The 17,971-nt window shown below is 37.9% G+C and overlaps 1 protein-coding gene and 1 long non-coding RNA gene across 22 annotated transcripts in view; one reads left to right on the top strand and one right to left on the bottom strand.

Annotated features, from left to right (window-relative positions):
* The window catches only part of KCNIP4 (potassium voltage-gated channel interacting protein 4), a 1,317,771-nt gene that overhangs the window by 601,272 nt on the left and 698,528 nt on the right, over positions 1-17,971 (top strand). The window lies entirely within an intron of this gene.
* Positions 1-17,971, bottom strand: part of LOC147370906 (uncharacterized) — an 89,455-nt gene that overhangs the window by 21,964 nt on the left and 49,520 nt on the right. For 12 of the 20 annotated variants that reach the window (XR_015165601.1, XR_015165590.1, XR_015165585.1 and 9 more), the window contains one exon: positions 16,522-17,817. The exons of 4 other annotated variants lie outside the window; for them this stretch is intronic. This is a non-coding gene — a long non-coding RNA (uncharacterized LOC147370906). The remainder of the gene's footprint in view (positions 1-16,521; positions 17,818-17,971) is intronic. 4 more of the 20 variants (XR_015165582.1, XR_015165578.1, XR_015165573.1 and 1 more) reach the window with 3 other exon arrangements.

A 17,971-nucleotide genomic window follows, 5' to 3' on the forward strand; every position in this document is an offset into this window, starting at 1 on the left:
GACTCCAGCTAAAGACCAAGCTTGTTGCCCTGCAGAGAATCCCCTAGAAATTCCTGATGACTGTACTCTCTTGTTAGACTGCTGTACTCCTCAACTGAGGAGAACCACAGAGGAGGCACACTGTAGGGAAGGCTGTGTTTTGCTTCACTGATGTTTGCCAAGCATAGGTTTTCTAATTGCCCACATGGTAGCAGTGTAAATGTCCATTGACAGATGAATGGATAAAAAAAGAAGTGGTATATTTACATAGTGAAATACTACTCAGTCATAAAAAAAGAATGAAGTAATGCCATTCATGATACTGAGCAAGGGCCTGTGGAGCTCCTGGGCACAAGCTTGTGTCTCCTATTTCTTTGATGACAGAAAATAGCCCTCATTCAGCCTCCGTGACCTTCCCTGAGTTCCAATGACAGATTCAACAGTTGTTAATTAGGGAAGAGGAGGGACGTGAGACCAGGGGGAAATAGTCAAGAGAAACAGTAGTGCAGCCTCGGGACAAGGTCCTGGTTCCCCATCGATGGATACACACAATACCTTTGAGTTATTTTGCAGATAAACACCCTCCCAGGTGGGAGAAGTTAACAATTAACAATGGTAGGCTGCCCATAAGCACATAGACCCCAGACCAGATGGACCTGAAGGTCGGTGATGCAGACTCCTACTTACCTCACCACCAATCCATTAGAAGAATGTCCACGAGCTGATCAGGCCCTCTTTGAACAATTTCTATAAAATTTCTCACTATCCTCTTCGAATTGGGACACATGGTTCTGAAGGCATTAGCCTGCTGTGGCCCCCTTTGGCTGACAAAGTAATAAAGCTACCCGTTTCTGCCTCACCCAAAACTCTTGTCTCCGAGATTTAATTTGGCACCGGAGGAGCTGAGCTTTCAGCATCAGTTCTGGCACTCCAGATGGGAAGTGTGTCTCTTCAGATACACAGCATATGTGTTTTCTCAGACAATTCAGAGTGTTAGACAAGAACCCATTTTCAGCCCTAAAAGGGGCTCCCCTTCCTGCAACATTCAAAACAACATTGATGGATTTAGAGATTATCATACTAAGTGAAGTAAACCAGACAGAGAAAGACAAATATATGGGTTACAGGTGGAATCTAAAAAATATGATACAAATGAACTTATATACAAGACTGACACAGACCTACAAACATAGAAAACAAAACTTAGGATTATCAAAGGGGAAAGTGGGGTGAAATGGGATAAATTATGAGTTTGGGATTAACATATACACACTACTATATATAAAATAGATAATCAACAATAGATAACACAGGGAACTATACTCAATATTTTATAATAACCTATAAGAGAAGAGAACCTGAAAAATATATACAATTGAATCACTGCTGTACAATGAAATTGACACAACTTTTAAAATCAACTATACTTTGATAAAAAATAAAACTGAAAAAAAAAACACTGAGAAAGTTGCTAAGAGAGAGACCTTAAAAGCGTGAAAGTGTTAGTCACTCAGTATTTACATGTGGTGATGGATGATAACTTATTGTGGTAATCATTTTGCAACATAAACATAAATCAAATCATTATGTTGTACATTGAAAACTAATATGATGTTATCTGTCAGTTTTATCTCCATTTCTTAAGAAGCCACTAAATAATTATTTACTGAAAATATGGAATTAATGAATTGAAGATAAAAACCTTAAACTTTTTGTTCAGTTTTATCCTCTGCGCCTAAAGCATTGCCTGACCCAGGTAAGGCTTCCCAGGTGTCTCATAGTAGGTACTCAGTAAACATTTGTTAAATCAGTAAATGTCAAATACAACTATTCCAGGGAAATAAACTATGTCTTTACCTAAAATTTCCTCATGGGCATACTTGTTTCCTAGCATAAAGTCCTTATATTAAGGCCCACTTTTCTTAGTCTGGCTTCTAAGCCAGACATTTTCTTAGCTACTGGAAATTTCAACCCCAGTTTAGGAAAACCCTAATCCCTAAGCAAAAAAAGAGTTGGTCTTGCTCTCAAAATGAATTAGACTGCATTTGTGAGAACATAAAGATAATGATCAATATGAAAGGTATTAAGGATGTAACTTGATGTAAAACATATTGAGGAAAAAAGAAAAAATGAATTTAAATGCTCAATTAAAATGTTTCTTTTTTTAAAAATACTTTGGATTTTACAGAAAATAAACCCAGTTCATGTCTTAAAGTATGTTGATTTATTTTTATCAAATGATATGTTTTTTCCATATATTAACCAAAAGGATTTGCATTTTAAAATAACTCATAGGAAATTCATAAAAATAAACAAAAAAAAGAGTCTGTTCTAAAAGAATAATACAACAATGAGTATTTCTAGACTTTTAAAATCTTGTCATACACTTTTCTTTCTGTGCTAGTCTAAATATTTGACTACTTCTTCCAAGAATGAAGTACAGACTTTTAATAGCTTTATTAATGGGTAATTTACATATAATATGATTAAGTCATTTTAAGTGTATAATACTTTTCATTAAATTTATAAAGGTGTGCAACCATTAAAACCATCTGATTTTAGAACATTTCCATCATACCCAAGAGATCACTAGTGTCCATTTGCAATCTCTCGTCTTCACTGCTGGGCCAACACTGACAACCCTTAAAATATTTTCTGTCTTTGCTTTTTCTAGAGATTTAATATATATTGAATCACACAACGTGTATCTTTTATGCCTATTTACTTCACTTAGCATAATGTTTTGGAAGTTCATCCATGCTTTATCATGTATTAATACTGCATGTTTTAAAAATTGAGTGGTATTTCCATACACTGCCTTCAATATATATTAACATGAAATACATCACTAAAGGCAAATGTGTTTTAACTAAATTCTAGTTTTTAATGTAATTTATGTCATAACTTATGAAATAATTATAGTAAATGTTAATAATCCATAAATTATATATGCATAAAATCTGAATATACGGCAAAACCTTCCTAAATCTTGTGTATTTAATCCATTCATAATTAATTCCTTAAATATTACTTTAAAAAATATTACTATTACTTAAATTCTCCTCTGAACTTAATACACATAAACACTTCTGATATGAGTGATAGAAAGATATGGATGAGTTAAGTTTTATCTTACTAACTCATATAAAGCAAAAAGAAACTGCAGTGTTATTATCACAGAAGTTTTACTTGTCTCTTGACAAGACAGACTAATGATAGTGCTTAACTGAGAAATGATGGCCTGGAAAAATTAGCCATTTTTTAATCCTATAACATTGAACTTACACTTATGTTAGAAAAAGGAAGCATTTTATGTAAATTCATTTTATTTCGTTAATAATGTAAAAGAGTTAGAGCAAGACAGAGAAAAGGCCAGATATAATCAGAATCCTTCAAAGGTCAAGTGAAAACACATTGCTGAGGATTCTTATATTTCATTTATCTCTCCTGAGTTTTCATTCTTCTCTTATTCAGTATCTCTTTCCACATTAAAAAATTTTTTATGTCTCATCTTAGACCTGGATAAATTTCTCTTTTATATTTTACCAACAAATCAAAACAAAGAAACTTTGTTATGAAAGGCAGGGTATTTATGAAGAGTAGTTAAAAAATAAGAGATCCTATGCACATTTGAGGGCTAGATCTAGTCTATCCAGCTTTTGTGTCCCCTAAAATATGGTACTGGGTATCCTATCTGGAATACATGCAATGTTGACAAATTAAAAATTATGCAATAGGGGAAAAATGGAAAATCTATAATATCCTAATGTTCTATTTTTTTTTTTTTACATACTTGTGTTTCTCTCTTATATTTTAGAAATCTTAGGTGAATTTTTAGCAGAAATTTGTGAGATGGGTCTAAAAAAGAAACTTCCTTCACTATTTTTACTGAATATCTACTATAATTAAATAATCCAAATGTAGAGACTCCATTCCTTTCCTTATGCAAAAGATAAATGTACTTTTACATATCCCTTTACCTGTCTTCCATCCAGCTTTGGCAAAGCAAGGAAGCACTGAATAAAAAAAACCAAAAAACAAAAAAACACAAATCCCATGGCTCAAATATAGGATGCTATACATTCAAATAAAGTGCAAAGCTAACAGTATAACTTTAGTCTGTGAAACTTAAAAAAAAAATCAATTAGGTCAAAAATGTGATTTGGACATGAAGTGCAGGGATGGAAAAGTGTACAGAAAGAGTGATGTGGGAAACAGTTAAGGAAACATATTAGAAATTAATCACTAAATTAGCATTACCAAGTTACTTTGTCATTCAACACATGTTTACAAAAGGTCTTTGGTGGTAGGCACAGTGTTAAATATGCAAGGAAAAAAATGAGGCATAGAGCCACAGCTTCTGTAAGTTGAGCAAAATGAAAATTTAGAAACTACATACAACTGAGTTCATATTGTTTTCACTTGGTGCATTAACCCCAAGGGGGAAAAATAACTTAATTTCCTGTATCTCTCCTACATAGCTTCTCTTTTGATAGCAGGTGACTCTAATTCTTCTTTTGGTCTTATGGGACCTTCTCTTAAATCCTGCAAATTCTCTCCAAACTTTGGCTTATAATAAAACATTATTATAAAAATATACTGGAGAAATTTAAAAAAAAAAAAAAAAAAAAACCTTCCCATAATTTCAGTACCATGGCTTTCATGATTGTGTTCCGGCTCTGAGCTTCAAATTAGTGTTTGTAAAACCAAAAATTTCATTTTATGTCTTCTAGTCTTACCTATAGGATTAACCTCTCTGTTTATGATGGAGGTTAGGTTCAAAGAATTGATACTATTATATGGTCTTTCACAGGGTCTGTCAGAGACTACCCAAGCTACACAAATAACACAATGTAAAGAGTGATACAGTATTAAAAATCTTCCAACAAACAAAAGCCCAGGATCAGATGGTTTCATAGGCAAATTCTATCAAATGTTTAGAGAAGAGCTAACATCTATCCTCATGAAAGTGAAAAGTGAAAGTGAAAGTCACTCAGTCGTGTCCGACTCTTTGCAACCCCATGGACTATAGAGTCCATGGTATTCTCCAGGCCAAAATACTGGGGTGGGTAGCCATTCCCTTCTCCAGGGGATCTTCCCAACCCAGGGATAAAACCCAGGTCTCTTGCATTACAGGCAGATTTTTTTACCAGCTGAGCCACAAGGGAAGCCCATATAGTCTTCCAAAAAATTGCAGAGGGAGGTACTCTCCCAAACTCACTCTTTGAGGCCACCATCACCCTGATACCAAAACCAGACAAAGATAGGACAGAAAAAGAAAATTATAGGACAATATTGACAAATATAGGACAATACTGACAAACATAGATGCAACATTCCTCAACAAAACACTGACAAGTATAATCCAACAACATGTTAAAAGGATCATGCACCATGATTAAGTGGGGTCATCCTTATGGCAGAAAGTGAAGAGGAACTAAAAAGCCTCTTGATGAAAGTGAAAATGGAGAGTGAAAAAGTTGGCTTAAAGCTCAACATTCAGAAAACGAAGATCATGGCATCCGGTCCCATCACTTCACAGGAAATAGATGGGGAAACAGTGGCTGACTTTATTTTTGGGGCTCCAAAATCACTGCAGATGGTGACTACAGCCATGAAATTAAAAGACGCTTACTCCTTGGAAGAAAAGTTATGATCAAGCTAGATAGCATTTTCAAAAGCAGAGACATTACTTTGCCAACAAAGGTTCGTCTAGTCAAGGCTATGGTTTTTCCAGTGGTCATGTATGGATGTGAGAGTTGGACTGTAAAGAAGGCTGAGTGCCGAAGAATTGATGCTTTTGAACTGTGGTGTTGGAGAAGACTCTTGAGAGTCCCTTGGACTGCAAGGAAATCCAACCAGTCCATTCGAAGGAGATCAGCCCTGGGATTTCTGTGGAAGGAATGATGCTAAAGCTGAAACTCCAGTACTTTGGCCACCTCATGCGAAGAGTTGACTCATTGGAAAAGACTCTGATGCTGGGAGGGATTGGGGGCAGGAGGAGAAGGGGATGACAGAGGATGAGATGGCTGGATGGCATCACTGACTCTATGGATGTGAGTCTGAGTGAGTTGGTGATGGACAGGGAGGCCTGGCATGCTGCGATTCATGGGCTTGCAAAGAGTCGGACACGACTGAGCGACTGAACTGAACTGAACCTAGGGATCCAAGGATTCTTCAATATACACAAATCAATCAGTGTGATACACGATATTAACAAATTGAAGGATTAAAACCATATGGTAATCTCAGTAGATGCATAAAAAGCTTTTGACAAAATTCAACATCCATTTATGATAGAAAAAGAAGAAACTCTCCAGAAAGTGGGAATGGAGGGAACATACCTCAACATGTTGTGTGTGTGTTAGTCACTCAGTAGTGACCTACTCCTTGCAATCCCATAGACTGTAGCCTTCCAGGCTCCTCTGTCCATGGAATTATTCAGGCAGGAATACTGGAGTGGCTTGCCATTTCCTTCTCCATACCTCAACATAGTAAAGGTATATTTATTGACATATGACAAACCTATAGCAAACATTATTATCAATGGTGAAAAAGTTAAAGCATTCCCTCTAAGATCAGGAAAAAGACAAGGATGCACACTCTTGCCACTATTATTCAACACAGTTGTGCAAGTCCTAGCCATGACAATCAGAGAAGAAATAAAATGAATCCAGACTGGAAAATAATATGTAAAACTATCATTGTTTGCAGCTGGCAAGATACTGTAGATAGACAATCCTAAAGATGCCACCAGAAAACTACTAGAGCTAATTAATGAATTTAATAAAGTTGTAGTATAGTACAGTACGACTGGCTTCCCTTGTGGCTCAGACGGATAGTGCAGTACAGTATATAGTACAGTACAGTATAGTGTACAGTGTATAGTGTAGTACAGTGTATTGATATAGTGCAGTATATAGTACAGTACAGTATAGTATACAGTGTATAGTACAGTGTATTGTACAGTGTATAATATAGTATAGTATATAGTATAGTGTATAGTATAGTATAGTAAGGCATGGACTTCTCTAGTGACTCAGTGTTTTGTAAAGAATCCACGTGCCAATGCAGGAGACACAGGTTCGATCCCTGGACTGGGAAGATGCCCTAGAGGAGGAAATGGGAACCCACTCTAGTATTTTTGCCATGGAAAATCCCATGGACAGAGGAGCCTGGAGGGCTACAGTCCATGGGGTTGCAAAGCGCCGGACATGACTTGGCGACTAAATAACAATAGGTATCCATATGCTTAGAGCTAGGGACACAAAGGTAACTAAAATGCAAAAATGGTATGGGAAACTATGGGAGGCTACAACTGTAAAACCAGGACTTGTTTTTTATCCCCACCCTCAAAAGTCTAATATAAACTGAAAAATCGATGAGGAAAAAAGCTACATTTGCAGACATGATAAAGGCGTGATAGAAAAAAGTGAGTCTGTGGCACGTGTGCAAGGTCTGACCCAGCTTGTGCATAATGTCAAAGCTACAACTGAAGGCTCGTTGCTTATAATTACTTTGATGTCAGAATGACCCCTGTACAAATTCAGAAGGAAAATCAAAAGTACAGTTCCTTTGTAATTATTCATTCATCTCTGCCCAAATCTAATAGCTGTAGGCAATGTAATTTCTGCTTGAACTGAGAGTTGTTTGGTCTCAGTTTTTTCTAAATCTCTTCTGCACAACCCATCTCTTTTTCAGATTGGTTGTAACAATGACTTGGCAGGGAGCAAAGCCAAATAGAATCAAATCAAAAAATTTCATTTACTTTTTTGCTTGCTTGCCTTCCTATGCTCTTTATTGCCTTTAAAAAATAAATCAATAATGATAATTAATAATAGTAATATTTTTGAGCCCTGCTAAGTGTTTGACACAATGTTAAGGACTGTATATACACCATTTCATTTAGGTATCCTAAGATAGATACACTCATTTGGATACAATAGATGTTCTTATCGTTATCATTGTTCCTACTATGTAGATGAACAAACAAAGGCTTCTAAAAAAAATAAGTGATGGAAACAGTATTAAACACAGCCCTCTTTGACTCAGTGTAACTGATTGTACACCTATGCTCTTCATTCTTTTCCACCAAAATTGTCATCTTACTATATATGTATGTGTGTATGTGTGTGTGTGTGTGTGCGTGTGTGTGTGTGTGTGTGTATCATACCTTGAAATCAGGAATATGCTACAGGAAGCTGTTTCTTGGGATGAAAAGGTATAGTACGCTGGGTCACTAACTTTTCAATACTTTTCACATTTACAGGTACTGTATCTGGTACTAAACCTAGAAATACCATTATGAACAAGTCTCTATCTCATTATAAAATAGAGTGGAAAAGAGGAAAACTACCATGGCAGAATATAAGTACAGCAATTTGCATCAGCTTGGTTCCCAGTCTTGGAAGGTACAATGTGGAGTACAGGAAAACTTCCCAGTGGAAGGCCCTGCCTGCATGGGCACGGCTTTCCCCCTCAGACACTGAAGGAAGCACACACTGTCTCCATCTCTTTCCTGGCTTGCCCTTTTTCCCTTTGTTTTTTGTCTCTATATCTATATAATCTCATTCTAGCTTCAAACCATCCTCGGAAGAAAAGAATTCTTATTATCCCCACTCTTGTGGGGAAACAACTCTCCATGAGTATTTTCATGTTTCTGAACAACTGGGGCTTTCTGAACAAAGAACCCTGGCACATGGGCTAAAGGATGATTGACTAGCAGCCCTCAAGGTGGAGCACTCCAGAGAGAAATAAAACTGCTCTCTCCCTGGAGACATTTGATTACATCCCAGGATGCTGAAGTAGGGACCTTCCCCTTTCCTCCACAAATATCAATGTTTACATTGCAGAGCAAAAGTTGCTTTTTCTGTCACCAGAGGGCAGAGGGACAGATGAGAAAGCCACCCTATATGAGCTATAAGTTCATAATTTTAGGCTTCCTTTTTCAAGTTACAAACCCCAACATAAGCACAGGGCACACTCGGCTCTCACTGCAATACATGGGCATGAAGAACTGATGTAAGCTGCTCTGTGAGTAAATAAAAAAGCCCAATTCCTGATCCAGTGGTCCAGTGTTCCTACTAATGTGTGTGTGTGTGTGTGTGTGTGTGTGTGTGTGTGTGTGCATGTACTCTTAGAAAGATGCAGATCATAACATCACAGACCCCTCATAGTTTTAACAACTATCCAGATAATTCTTGGCTAAAAAACATGTTCTTATTACTATATTCTAGAGGAATTCCTTTGTTCTCCTAGTCTTTGAGTTTCTGTATGGAGGTTCAAAAATTACAGGGGCTAACTCTTGGGGCTTCCCTGGTGGTTCATCAGTAAATAGTCTGCCTGCCAATGCAGGAGACATAGGAGACATGGGTTTGATCCCTGGGTCAGGAAGAATCCTTGGAGTAGGAATTGGCAACCTGCTCCACAATTCTTGCCTGGGAAATCCCATGGACAGAGGAGCCAGGTGGGCTACAGTACACAGGGTTGGAGAGAGTCAGACATGACTTAGCAACTAAACAAGAGCTAACTCGCCTTTAAAGGGTATTGGTTCCTGCCTCTGCCTTCACTTTTAAATATTCACTTCCATCATCTGTTCTAATGTCTAACTTAGGTCACACTGAGAAACAATTTTCTGGAAAGGAGAGAAAATCCCTGAAATATATGTCCTGGTCCAATGGCTCCATTATTATCTGTGAGCAGATACAGAAAGAACTTACTTGCCTCCCTAAAGACAGAAGAAAAACTGGAAAGCTGCTTCATGACCTCTCTTGCTAAGGAAGGACTTGCTGTTCTGTGGCTGTGTCACATAGAATGGGTCAGTGTGACCTGACTAGATCCTGCTCTGATTGGGTCCCTCAGGAGATCATGAGCTCTTCTATGTCCCCTTTTTAACACAGAAGAGAGAAGAAGGACTTGAGAATGCTATTATATTTAATTTATTTCTTAATCCCACAAAACTAAGAAGCAAGGCACACATTTCAAATCTTTAGAGACAGTCCCAGCATTTTATCTTACCGCAATCTCTGCTCAAGTCCCTTGTCTGGTGCCCCATCCTTCTGCTACATTTTAAGGAACTCTAATGCAGGTCTCAGTCTCTCAACTTTCTTGCACTTTGCAAGTGCTTCCCTAAATGTTTAGGCAGGATGTCAGACAAGGTTTCCTTGCATATAGACTTTGGTGAGAGGGAGTGCGGGCCCGATCTCTTGAGGGACAAAGTCATGATGGGTGCTACGCTCTGAGCTCAGACTTTTAAAGACTGGAAGCCGCCATCTGTTTCCTTATGAAATACCAAAGGCAAAAGCACTTCACTATAGCAAATATGGTTCATTTTTCTAAAGGCAACACCATTTCACATGGGAAAACAAATTCCTCCTATTAGTATGACTTTGACCTACTCGTTTCAAAGTAGTAACCTTGGCATCACTGTTTAAAGAACATGTGATTTTGTCCTCTATACAGCAGATGTGGAATTCTTCCCAAATCAACTCTCCTCAAATAGGATTGACATATATTCCCCTGAGGGGGTGGGAAAGAGGACTATATACTGCAAATCAGTCTCGGTGAACTTACACATTCTGTAGGATTCCTCCCTTGCTCCTGAATTTGAAATTAGCTACGGGCCTTCCCTGGTGGTCCAGCGGCTGAGACTCCATGCTCCCAATGCAGGGACCTGGGTTTGATCCGCATTCAGGGAACTATATGGAGAAAGAAATGACAGCCTACTCCTGAATACTTGCCTGAAGAATCCCATGGAGAGAGGAGCCTGGTAGGCTGCAGTCCATGGGGTTGCAAAGAGTCAGACATGACTGAAGCGACTTACACACACACACACACACACACACACACACACACGCAGGGAACTAGATTCCACATGCTCAACTAAGAGACTGAGTGTAGCCAAATAAATACATATTTAAAAATAAGTAAAAAAGACAAGAATGTTTTTTATTATTTAAAAAAAGGAAAAAAGAAATAAATGCTCATGTTAGCTTATATTTGTAGATTTGGGGAGCTTTAAATGTGTTTAATGCTCAGTGCACTTCATTCATTTTCCCTTTTTCCTGTCTTCAAAACATTTTCCTTTGCATATTTAAATGATGGTTAACTATGAAGAAGACCAAAATAGACAAAGTAATTGCCACTTGTTCCTTTGTCTCTCAGTGGCTTGCTGTGCTATAAATGTATTTAATCTCGACCAAACTGGGGAGGTAAAACCTAATTTAATAGCTATCAATCACAGGCAGCAGGCCTGCAAGAGGAGAAAATAGAAAGGTGGTTCTATTATGCTGTCCTCTCCCAGGAAAAACAAAGTGAAATATTAGACACTATCTCTTTACAAGATGCCTTCTAATCCCTCTATCACGTTACACATAATTTGAAACTCTGTGTATTTCATTTCCACTTATATGCCACCACCCTTATATTAAAAAGTGTATGACTGACATGTTAGCTAAAATATTTAATAAGAATTAAATATGCTGTGCTTCGTTAGAAGGAAACAGAGCAACTTGATACCAAATTCAGATACTAATTAGATAAAGCCTCCCTACATGGAGCTAGGCAGATGCTTCTTTGAGCCTCAGAATAATCCTCATGGCTATGCCTTCCAGCCTTCTAATGGTGATGCTGTCATCCTGTGTTGTTTGTTAAATCCTTCCGGAAGCTTCTCAATTTACTCTGATTAAAAAGCCAGTCAGACAAGTTCAGTAGCTTTACCAACCTGCATGATTTCTCTGATATTATCATTCCCTCCATTCCTTAGTGATTTCCTTTGGGTTCATTCTGCCCCCATCTCCCTGGCTTCCTGGTTTTTCCTCTCATATACCAGGTATCCACTTGAAATCTTCATACTTAACATTTCCTGCCCTTGAACACTTTTCTGTGAGATGTGCATGCATCTCCCTCGCCTCTGTTGTCACCATCTCAGTGAGGCTATTCTGATCACTCTGTTTAAAACTGAGATCCAACTACCTTCACCATTCCCTGTCCCATTTCCCTCGCCTTTTCTCTACAGACCTTCTCACCATCTAACATACTACATTGTATTCATACACTTTTTTATAGTTTGCTTCCCTATGCTAGAATTCTAAGGGAAATTACTTTGTTTACTATTGCATCCCCAGACCAGTGACCAATACAAGGTAAGCTTGAAATAAACACTTGTTGAATAAATGAATGAATGTACATGAAAGCAATCTGTTCTGCAGAAGCTGTAAGTACTTTCAAAATGAAATTGAGCTTAACGGGATTGGTATAAAGGTGACTTGGGGCAGAGACTAATAACTCTGTGATAAATAGGTTGAATCACTGCAGACTGCATTTTGCTAGTCCATACACTTAACTTAACATTCTAATTTTCCCCAACTATTGAACATACTGGTTTTTTTCAGAAGCTGACATAAGGAACAAGGAAAAGGAGCCAAAGGTTCATTCATTCACATATTGATAACTTCTAAGGCAAGAAACGGGGCAGTATGCAAGGCTCTGTGGATATCATGCTGAATAGGATCTGGTCTCTGTTCTTAATGAGCTCATAGTGTACCCAGGAAACAGGTAATAAAACAGTTCATTACAATTCAACACTTTCAATAATATGAGTGCTGTATAAGCAAAGTTCTGGGAAAGAAAAGGGTTGATAAGTTGACCTGCCTATAGAGATTTGGGAAAGCCTTACAAAGGAAGCTAAAGTTTTATCTAGTTTTTGTTTAGGATACTTTCATTTATAAGTAATGGGAAACTCAATTAGGCTTAAGCAATTAAAGAAATATCTTGACTCAAGTAGTTAAAAAGAGCCAGAGGTAGAGAGGATTCAGAGCTACAGATCAGATCTCCACGGCCATCTCTCTGTTCCTCAGGTCTGGTCTTTTCCCTGTGGCAGCTTCAGCCCCAGGCTGGCTTCTCTCACCAGTTGAAAATGATACTACCAGCACCACATTTCATATCTGCCTACCCTCTCCCCATGTTATCCACATCAATAGTTGGTTCTTCCCCAACTGCGGAATAAAACTGCAGCAGTTAATCTACCTGGTTCATCTAAAGCCACTGCCCACTGTTTCCCCAATTATTGTACCCAGGAAATGTCATGGATTAACTGACCTATGTATGAATTCCCTGCCCAGCCCTATACCCACTGTTAGAGCAGGGATAAACTAGGGTCTCTGGCTTTTGACAATGAAGATCTATCTTTGAAGCAGAGTGTTGCAGCTGTTGCTACCCCAACTCGGAGCAGCTACACAAAGCAGAAACCTTGCATAGCAACTTCAACATGCCCTATGATCTTAAAGGATGAGTAAGGACTTTCCAGGGAGATGGAGAAAAATAATGTTAAAGTTAGAAGGAACAGAATCATCATATGAAAAATGATGAAAATAGAAAACAGGACGTGCCATTATGGGAAAACTGTGCTGGATGTAAGGGAAGATGAAGTGTCTGGGAATTTTGGAAAAACCAAAAATGAGTCTATAGACAGATCAGAATGGCTCCTTTGTGACTTTTAAAATCAAATAAATATATGAAAATGATTGATTACCAATAATCAACAAGATATGGAGGCAGTCACAGAAGCAGAAATTATACCCCCTATTCTCCAAAAGCCATGGAGACAATCAAGTTGTTAACAGGAGTCTGAAGTGCTTCATTGCACAAGCAACTGCAGTCAATATCCTGGGATAAACTGTAGTGGAAAAGAATAGCAAAAGAATGTGTGTGTACATATACATATGATTCACATTGCTGTACAGCAGAAATTAACAACATTGTAAATCATCCATACTTCAATAAAAAAAAAAAAGTGAAGTGCTTCATTGTCAAGCCATAGGGCACTAACTCTCATATAGAGGTCAGATAAAGTTCTTTAGGAACTGGCATATAGAGGAAGATTTCAAGGAAGAGGCAAGAATGTGGAGAAACTATGGAAAATGAGTCCGTGTGGAATAAGTGGAAAAGAGCAGAAGACATTCTTTGTGAGAGTGTATCAGGATATTCAGGAGAGAAGGTTAGGTAAGAAGATTTTATGAACAGAAGAGAAAAGGTGCTGGTTGTGTATATAATGCTGCTGCTGCTGCTAAGTCGCTTCAGTCGTGTCTGACTCTGTGTGACCCCATAGATGGCAGCCAACCGGTCTCCCCCGTCCCTGGAATTCTCCAGGCAAGAACACTGGGGTGGGTTGCCATTTCCTTCTCCAATGCATGAAAGTGAAAAGTGAAAGTGAAGTTGCTCAGTCGTGTCCAACTCTTAGCAACCCCATGGACTGCAGCCTACCAGGCTCCTCCATCCATGGGATTTTCCAGGCAAGAGTACTGGAGTGGGTTGCCATTGCCTTCTCCAGTGTATATAATGAGCAACCATTTAAGAGCTATAGAATGGTAAGACCAAGGGCTTTAGTGTCTTCAGCCCAGGCTCTGGACACTTAGTTTCTTTAATACTCAATTATCTCATTTGCACATGATAACAAGCATTTTCTTCTTTGACAGTCACATGATTAAGAGCTAAGAAAAGCTGAGTATATCAAATGCTCCATGAAGTGAAGTGAAGTGAAAGTCGTTCAGTTGTGTCTGACTCTTTGAAACTCCGTGAACTATACAGTCTATGGAATTCTCCAGGCTAGAATACTGGAGTGGGTAGCCTTTCCCTTCTCCAGGGGATCTTCCCAACCCAGGGATCAAACCTAGGTCTCCCGCATTGCAGGAGGATTCATTACCAGCTGAGCCATAAAGGAAGCCCCCATACAAATTCTCTATACACAGAGGTAATTTGTGATCAACATACAGAGCTCTTCTGAGTTCTCCTCTAATGAAGATGAAAAGGAGGAGGAGGCCCATGATGACAATGAATTAATAGAGACAAGACTTAACTACTCAATCAAATATTGATAGATTTTCCTCACTTCTAAAAGTTAACTTTTCTGCTTTTTTTTTAAATTGACAGTTCTATTAAAGTTCACTTTTCACTACCATAGACTCTTTACCCTCTTCCAGCCTCAAGTCATCTGTAACCCTGAATTTTACTCTGTCCAAAACTGAACCCATCTCCCTAAACACCTATGGCTTTTAACCTAAGGAAGTGTCAATCACTAAGGTACTCTAGCTCAAAAATGTGGTGTCATCTTTGAATGAATAATTTCTGACATTTGTAGGTTCCACCTTTCATTTCTCTCTCTCTTCTACTGCTGCCCTTCTCGAGGTCACCTCTACTCTGGGAGACTAAAATAGACCCAGTCACCTTTCAGTGCTGTCTGTCTCTTGGCCATCTAATCTTTTTGTCAATGTTACCAAACTGGTACAGCCAAGATGACACCATCATCGTGACATTCCCTATTGCACATACCTACAGAGTATCTGAAAGGTCAGAAAACACAGAATCTATTTATAAACAGTATGCTTTCTTTGGTTATTTAGTGCTACTTAAGTAAGTACCACAAAACTTTGTTGTTCAGGCACTCAGTTGTGTCTGACTCTTTCAGACCCTATGGACTGCAGCATGCCAGGCTTCCCTGCCCTCATCATCTCTTGGAGTTTGCCCAAACTCATGTCCATTGAGTTGATGATGCCATTCAACCATCTCATTCTCTGTCACCCCCTTCTCCTGCACACAACTTATTGGTTTATAATTGTCAACATTAATTATAATTCAGTTTCCTGGGTGTCAAGAATTTGAAAGCAGCTTGGCTGAATGATTCTGGTTCAATATTTCATGAGGTTGTGGTCAAAATGTTGGTTCAGGCTTCTGTCACCTAAAGGCTTAACTATGAATAGATGACCCACTTTGAAGATAGTTTACTTATGTGGCTGGTAAGGTAGTACTGGCTTTGATCAGCAGGGCCCAGTTCCTCTCCATGTGACTTCTCCATGGAGCAACTTGTGTGTCTTTACAACATGAAAGCCAGCTTCCCTCAGAGAGATGGATGCAAAAGAGAGATAGGCAGAAGCTGTATCCTTTTGATGACTTTGCAAGTCACATAGCAAGTCATTTCTACATTCTGTGGTTAGAAAGGAATCATTAAGTCCAACCTACATTCCCAGGGAAAGGAATTAAGTATTGCCTTTGGAAGGGAGAACTGTCAAAGAATTTGCAGACCTCTTTTAAAACCACTACCAGGAATACGTTCAATATAATTCTCTTCAATCTCCAGCATACCTTTTTAGGTAAAATACCTGTAAATGTAAAGAAATAAGTTCCATTGTTAATCTGAACAAAGTATAGTAAATGTACTATTTTCTTCATGTTTCCTGGCTTGTTGAACGTGCTATAGTATATTTAGTGTATTTTGGGCTTCCCCAGAAACTCAGATGGTAAAGCATCTGCCTGCAATGCAGGAGACCCAGTTCAATCCCTGACTTGGGAAGATCCCCTGGAGAAGGAAATGGCAACCCACTCCAGTATGGTTGCCTGAAGAACTTTATGAACAGAGGAGCCTGGAGGGCTACATTCCATGGGGTTGCAGAGAGTTGGACATGACTGAGCGAGTAACACACATAGTGTATTTAATGTACTCCAATAAAAGGAGTCACATCAACCACATTTAAAAGTGTGCTTCATTACCTTTTCTTTCACTCCTGAAAAATATATTCCAGTTCAACCAGGTTGGTCTTCTCACTCCTCCGGTGCTTGTGACTTTTATTGCTGCCTTCAGGGTTTTACTGAGACTATTCCTCCTTCCTCTGTTCTGTCCTTTAAACCCTCTTATGACAAATTCGAGTCTCATTTTTCCTATGACTATCTTTGCCACATCTCTTTCTATAACAATGTCTGTTCATAGCAAATACTCATTAAATATTTGTTGAATGAACCAATCAATATTAGATTAAAAGACTTTAATCATTATTCAATATTTTATCAACTTGTAATCAATATAAAAAAGATATTTTACATTATTTTTGTACTAAGTTTTCCAAAATCCTGTGTCTTTTATATGTCTGTTATTCATATGCTAAATTTTCATCAGAAATACCTGATCTGTATATGGAATTCATAAAATATATAGGTTAAAAAAGTAGATCCACATACACATTATTGTAAAAATACTTAAAAGTTTTCCAAGAACTAAATTTAGTATCCATTTTAAAGTTTAAGTGAAGTAACATAAAAATTAAGCTTCTCAATTTCAATAACCATATTTAAGGTGGTAAATAGTAGTATAGGACAAATGACTACCATATTGGGCAGTGCAACTCTAAAATCAGAGAAGAAAGAAGCAAATTTGGCATGTTTGTGGGCTGTAAACTAATCCTTACTTAAAGCAATACCTGTAAGTGAAAAAGTGAAAAGAAATATAGCTCATATCAACACTTTATATGACCAAACTCCAAAAATTAAATTTGGTTAGCAAATTCCTATAGCAATAATTAGACTGAGTTTCCTTATGCAAAGATCCATATCTTGTTTGTTACATATAAAATAAAATATAATAATTCCAGGTGCAAAATAGAATAGCAAAGTAATTTGGCTTTCATAACATTTCTCAAAAAAGGATTTAAAGGATTAAATTATATTGTATGGAAACAAATGAATTGAAACAATTGCACCCAAACAATTATGTTGCAATGAACACAGCAAAACATCTCTTCCAGATACCTTTAAACATCTCTTTCCATGAGAGAGATGAGAACTACAAACCTGCACATCATGAGAGCTATACCCAAAGTCTCCTCCTGAAGCCCTCCTCAAAAATCCTCAGCGTATACTCTGCCAGTTTCTCCTCCTCTCTGCTCTCTTCCAGATGCTTTATAAAGTAAGTCAATCCAAATACCATTCTTGCACTTGGTCTCTTCACACATTCTCATGGTTAGCAAAACAAGCTATTTCCCCAAACCTGAGCAGATCAGCACTCAATTCTATCTGGATAGGGAAGACAGAAATCAAGACAAAGGATTTGGGAAGTCTCTGAACGGCAATAGTTTTACACTATCATATTAGTATACAAGGCACATCCTAACATGTTGTTATTAGGTCTGAAAGACACTCATTGCCCTTTAATGAAAAATCTGTTATT

The sequence above is a fragment of the Bos grunniens genome, chromosome 6, assembly GCF_055505025.1.
Source record: "Bos grunniens cultivar Pamir isolate PY7600 chromosome 6, Bosgru_T2T1.0, whole genome shotgun sequence".
NCBI lineage: Eukaryota > Metazoa > Chordata > Mammalia > Artiodactyla > Bovidae > Bos > Bos grunniens.